We start from the raw sequence: 6,274 nt of genomic DNA on the forward strand, positions 1-6,274 counted from the left end.
GGGGCTATGTGGGGGGCTATGGAGGTGCAGGAGGAGAGGTGAGGGGTTATATGTACGGCTATGGGGGGTGCAGGGGTGAGGAGAGGGGTTATATGGGGGGTGCAGGTGACCAGCTACTACCCCCACCCGTGACATCACGGTGCAATGGCTGCGAGATGTGGAGATCCTGTCTCTCCCCACATGGGAACAGGACAGATCCTTCACCCTCCACAGCGGCTGCATCCTCGGCTGCCCAGAGACCAGCATCCGGGTCGCTGTCACCTGCCTCATGCAGCACCTGGTGCTGAGCACCCTGCTGGGGCAGAGCGGCACCTGGAAAGGTCAGTGTGACGGGCAGGGGCCGGAAAGGGGGAGTGTCTGTGACAAAGTGGGGATTTTCCCTTTGTTGAGTCTAGGTGAGTTTAATGTTCTGCATGAATACGGTGTGTGCCTCAGTTTCCCCGTGTGCTGCACCAATACCTCAGTGGAGGGAATAGGGGTGAGACTTTGGCTGAGACCCCAGGGGCAGGTGAGGCTGCTCCAGCTGCCTGCACGTAGCCTATGGCCAGTGCCTTCTGGCTTCCCAAAGACCCCACCTGGGCGGACTCGCTGTGGGAAGCGCACGGAGGGACAGGGGATGCTGAATGCTCCAAGGAGAAACCCAGGAGGTGAAGACATGTGAGCTTCCTGCCCTGGAGATAATCTGCTCCAAGGGAGTCCTGCTTGGTTTTGTGGGGAGCAGTTCCACAGCATCACCCAGGGACTCTGTGACAGGAGTGTATCCAGTTTGTGCCCCACAGACCCCTCAAAGATGCCCACAGAGGAGCTGGAGGCCATGGTCCCTCAAAAGAAGCTGGACCAGGTTTTCACAGAGTGTGGGGGAGTCAGGGTCCTGCACTCCCACTTCACAGTCAGAGGTGACTCTCAGCCAGCCAGTAACACAGAGGTTTATTCAATGACAGAAACAGGGTCTAAAACAGAGCTTGTCGGTACCGCAAACCGGACCCCTCGGCCGGGTCCATTCTGGGGGGCAGGGAGCCAGACCCCCACATCTGCACTTCACTTCTTGTCCCCAGCCAGCTCCAGACTGAAACCCCCCCAGCCCCTCCTCTGCTCAGCCCCTTTCCCGGGCCAGGAGGCCACCTGATCTCTTTGTCTCCAACACCTTCAGTTGGCAGCTTGCAGGGGAGGTGCCCAGGCCAGCAGCTGCCAGGAGACAGGGTGTAGCCGTTTTCTGTGCAGACAGTATCACAGGGGCCCACTTGGGCTCTGCAACAATCACACCCCCTGATCCCCCCCACCTAGATATCTGAGAACTGCATAGGGGAAACTGAGGCTCCCACACAGTATTCAGAGAAAACATTAAGAACATTCCCAGTTCGTCACACAGGTGCTGAGCATCCTGCAGTGGATCAGCCACAAGCTGGAGGCAGCAGGCGCCAGGGCTACGAGGGAGGCCTGAGCCCGGCCCCGACTCCAGGGGGCACCCAGGCTGCATGCGGGGGGCGGGGGCTGATCCCGGCGCTGCAGGGGCATCTGTGGAGCCAGCTGGAGGGTATGGAGAGAGCAGCAGGGGAGGCATCGCAGAGGGAAAGAGCCAGGGAGCTACTGGAATAGGATCGGGGGGGAGGGGCAAGAGCTTTGCTTGGTGCTGCATGTGGGGGGAAGCTGTGGGGGGCTGTGCACCGGGGGGTGACCGAGTGCACCCCTGTATTCACACCGCACTTTGTACAGCACATGCCTTGGAAGGGATCATTTGAAAGCGAATAACTCGTTGGCCAATGCTCCCATGGTGATGTGTGGAGCAGCCTAGTGTGTAATGTTAGACATGCACTGAAATTGGGTCTCTGTCACAGGTGGGGGCTCTGCATAGGGGGAGATGCTGTGGGGTGGCTGTGCATTGGGGGCGGGGGGGCTTTGCTTCATGCTGCCCATGTGGAGGGATGGGGAGGGGGCTGTGCTGTAGGGGGGTTGAGTATTGGGGGAGGGGGCTCAGCTTTAGGGTGGTCCCACGGGGCGGCACTGGGATGCAGGCTGTGAGCTGTTGTCTGAATAAAGCCGCTGGTGATGCTTGGTCTGTGTCCTCGTCTCTGAGGGGGGGGGGGGTGAACCCCGCAGTTGGGGCCCCATCCCGGCCCCACACTCTCTGCGCCTGGGGCGGTGGGACAGGCCCCCCCCAGGAGGGGAACGGAGGCTGTCCCATCCCAGGGGGTGCAGGGTCCGGCCCCTCTCCCTGCTGGGACGTTGCTGGGAGGGAGGAGAGGGTGTCCCATGTCCAGGGCTTGGCTGAGGCCTGGCTGGGCTCGGGCAGCGCTGCCCCCGGGAAGGGGTGACTGTGACCCCAGGGGAGCGGAGCCCGGAGTCGGGTGGGGCTGAAACACCCCCAGGCTGGGGTCCCCATGGCGACACAGAGCAGGGCTGGGGCAGGGACCCGCCCCCCCAGGCCCGGCTGGGACAGCCCTACACGGAGGTCCAGGGGGTCCCTGGGTCCCGGCCCCACGAGGTCACCGACTGCCCCAGGATAAAAACAACCCGGGCAGACAGTGCCGACGTGCCTGGGGGGGGGGGTGTCCCCGTCCGCCCCGGGGACCCCAGCCCTGTTTGCTGTGACGTGTGGGTGTCGGGGGACGCTTAGCAGTCCCAGACGGGCGTCTGGCGGAACGACCGTAAGGTTCATCCGCTGTGCCGTCTGGTTGGCGCTCTCAGCCTGTGCCCGGCTGGGCTCTCCTCGGGCCTCTGGGCTGCCCAGACACCCCTTCACCTCAGAACCAGCCGGCCAGATGCCGCTGCGAGCTCGCTGGCTCCGACTGCGGACACGCAGCCCCCGATCACCTCTCCAGCTGCCGCAGCCGGGGGCACCCTCGTCCCAGGGGGCAAGTTCGTCGGGACGCCGTGGGTCTTGCAACAACACAACAGCACTATCACGTCAGGGTCGCTGCGGCGATCCCGGCCCATGTCAGCCTCCCCACTTCCATAGCCATGGCCTCACCCCACGGGGGCAGTGATGGGGAGCAGGGGCTACTGGCAAGGTCAGTGGGTGAAGGCAGTATGAGGAGTGGGGGCAGGTCGCTGCCCCCAGCAGGGGGCCGCTGCAGGGCAGGAGGACTGGCCGTGTGGCGTCTGGTCGCCTGCCCGCCCAGCAGGGGGCGCTGCGGGGCAGGAGGACTGCTGTGCAGTGGGTCGTTGCCCCCCAGAGAGGGGGCGCTGCGGGGGCAGGAAGACTGGCCGTTTTGCAGTGGTCGTTGCCCCCAGCAGGGGGCGCTGCGGGGCAGGAGGAACTGGCCGGTGTGGCGTTGTCGCTGGCCCCCCAGCAGGGGCGCTGCTGGGGGTAGGAGGAGCTGCGCTGGGCGTGGGTCCCGCTTGCCCCCCAGCCAGGTGGGCTCTGCTGTGTGGGCAGGAGACACTGGCCGTGCGGGCAGTCGCTTGCCCCCAGCAGGCGGCTGATTCGCGGGGGCAGGAGGACTGGCTGGCCAGGCGGTCGCTGCACCCGGCAGGGGCCTGCGGTGGCAGGAGGGCCTGGGCCGTGCGGGATGGGCTCGTGCCCCCCAGCAAGGGGGCGCTGCACGGGGGCACGAGAACTGGCCGTGCAGTGGGTCGTTGCCCCCCAGCAGGGGGCGCTGCGAGGGGCAGGAGAACTGGCCGTGCTAGCAGGTCGCTGCCCCGGCAGCTGCTCTGCGGGGGCCAAGGAGGGACTGGCTGCGCGGGCGCGGTCGTCACCCTGGAGGGGCGCTGTGGGAGGCAGGAGGACTGGCCGCACGGGCGGGTCGCTGCCCCCCGGCAGGGGTCGTCTGCGGGGCAGGAGAACTGGCACCGTGCGGTGGGTTGTTGCCCCCCAGCAGGGGGTGCTGCGCGGGGCAGGAAACGGCCGTTGCGGTGGGTTGTTCCCCCAGCACGGGGGTGCGGTGCTGCTCTGCCCCTCCCCTGCTCACCTGTGCACAGCGCAGAGGTGAGGCTGCCCTGGGCCCTGGTCGGCGGGTGAAGGATGTAGCAGTACACTCCCCGCCTTGTCGCGGGAGCTGACAGTGTTCAGACACCAGCGAGGACTGTGCCCGTTCCTCTACCTCGTCCTTCGGCCAGGCTGAGTCCGCCGCGTGCCGCCGAACCGCCCGGCGACTCACAGCAAACGCTGGTGCCCCTCGTGCCACCAGCGAGCAACACTGCAGGCTGCCTCCAGCTCCAGCATCCAGGGCGGCGGTTAGTCGCCCCGCGAGGCACCCTCACGACCACTGCTGACCACGGTGGCTGAGATCTTCTACTGGGCCGCCCCGCACCGCGAGGGGGCCACCGCACACCTGAACCAGGCCGTGCGGGAGAGGGCCAGGGCACCCCCGCTGGGGCTGGTCTGACCATGGGCCCCCCTGCTAGCAGATGCCAGCCGGGTAGCCTGTTCGCCCACAGCATCCTCTTGTGGGGGGGGGCACCGTCACTCCAGCATCCTACGGGCAGGGGGTCGTAGTCCGTTCTCTCCTAGATCCTCTGGTGCGGGGGGCGCCCCGTTCACTCCCAGCATCCTCTGGGCGGGGTCGTCTCCGGTCGGCATCCAGCACTCTAGGTGCGCGAGGGGGCGGTGCCCTATCCCACCCAGCATCCTCTGGGCGGGGGGGGTCCCGTTCCACTCCAGCATCCTCTGGGCGGGGGCGTGTCCCGTTCAACTGCTAGCATCGCTCTTTGGAAGTCACAGGGCAGCAAAGGGCCAGGTCTCGGGGTGAGACCAGGGGAACCCCGGGCACGACGGGCCAGTTCAGAGGATGGTCACCAGGGCAGCAGGGGCCAAGTTTCCGGGAAACCCAGGGGAACCCAGGGCACGAGGAGCCCAGTCTCGAGGAGGTCACAAGGGCAGAGGTGAGTCGGTTCTCGGGAGACCCAGGGGCAGCGAGAGGCCAGTCTCAGGAGGTCACAAGGGCCAAGTGACGGGGTACGTCTCGGGGAGACCCACAGAGGCAGCGAGGGCCAGTCTCGGGGAGACTCAAGGCAACCCAGGCGCATGCGCAGCGGGCCAGTCTCAGGAGAGACCACAGAGCAGACGAGGGGCCACAGTCTCGAGGGAGACCCAGAGGGAACCCCAAGGCACGTAGGCAGTCTCAGTGGAGGTACACAAGGGGCAGTGAGGGGTCAGTCTCGGAGACCCAGGCAGCGAGGGGCCAGTCTCGGGAGACTCATGGCAACCCAGGAGCAGCGAGGGGCCCAGGTCTCGGGAGACCAGGCAGCGAGGGGCCAGTCCAGGAGAGGCTCAAGGGGCAGCGAGAGGCCAGATCTCGGGAGGTCACAGGGGCACCGAGGGCCATCTCTGGGGAGACCCAGGGGAACCCAAGGGAAGCGAGTGGGGCCAGTCACAGGGACGCGTCACAGGGGGCAGCGGAGTCGGCTAGTCTCGGGGAGACCGACAGGGGAACCCCAGGGCAGCGAGGGGCAGCCAGGGAGGTCACAGGGGCCAAGCGAGGGGCCAGTTCTCAGGAGAGTCCCAGGGGAACCCAGGGCAGCGAGGGGGCCAGTCTCAGGGAGGCTCAGCAGGGCAGCGAAGGCCAAGCTCGGGTGAGACCAGGGAACCACCAGGGCAGCGAGGGACCAGTTCTCAGGGAGAGCCCAAGGCGAGCGAGGGGCCAAGTCTCCAGGAGAGGTCACAGGGGCTGCGAGAGGCCAGTCTCGGGAGGTCTACAGGGCCAGCGAGGCGGCCAGTCTCGCGGGAGAGACCCCAGGGACACCCAGGGCAGCGAGGAGCCAGTCACAGGGAGGTTCACAGGAGCAGCAAGGGGCCAGTCTCGGGTGAACCAGCGGAACCCCAGGGCAGCGGGGCCAGTCTCAGGGAGGTCACAGGGCAGCGAAGGGACCAGTCTCGGGAGACCCAAGGGGAACCCCAGGGCAAGCGAGGGGCCAGTCACAGGAGGTCACAGTGACAGCGAGGGGCCCAGTCTCGGGGAAACCCATGGGGAAACCCCAGGGCGCGAGGGGCCAGTCCGAGGAGCATCAACAGAGCAGTGAGGGTCTGCCAGTCCAGGGAGGTCACAGGGGCGAGCGAGGGCAGTCGCACGGGAGACCCGGGGGTCTGCTAGCGGGCAGGCCCCGTACTCACACAGCTGCCACGACAGCACAGGGCACGCACGGCCCCACGCAACACATTCTCCGGGGGTGCGTGCAGGGGCAGGGACGGCACCTAGATACGTCCCTCACCGGCCAGTGCCAGGCTGCGGCTGATAAAGGGCCAGAATGTGGCAGGGCCCGATAAGCCCCGAATGTGGCAGGAGGCCAAACCCTGCATTGGCTGGGACGTCCCACCCATCCCTCCCCCGCCTCCCCA

This window comes from Chelonoidis abingdonii, chromosome 4 (genome assembly GCF_003597395.2).
Source record: "Chelonoidis abingdonii isolate Lonesome George chromosome 4, CheloAbing_2.0, whole genome shotgun sequence".
Taxonomy (NCBI): Eukaryota; Metazoa; Chordata; order Testudines; family Testudinidae; genus Chelonoidis; species Chelonoidis abingdonii.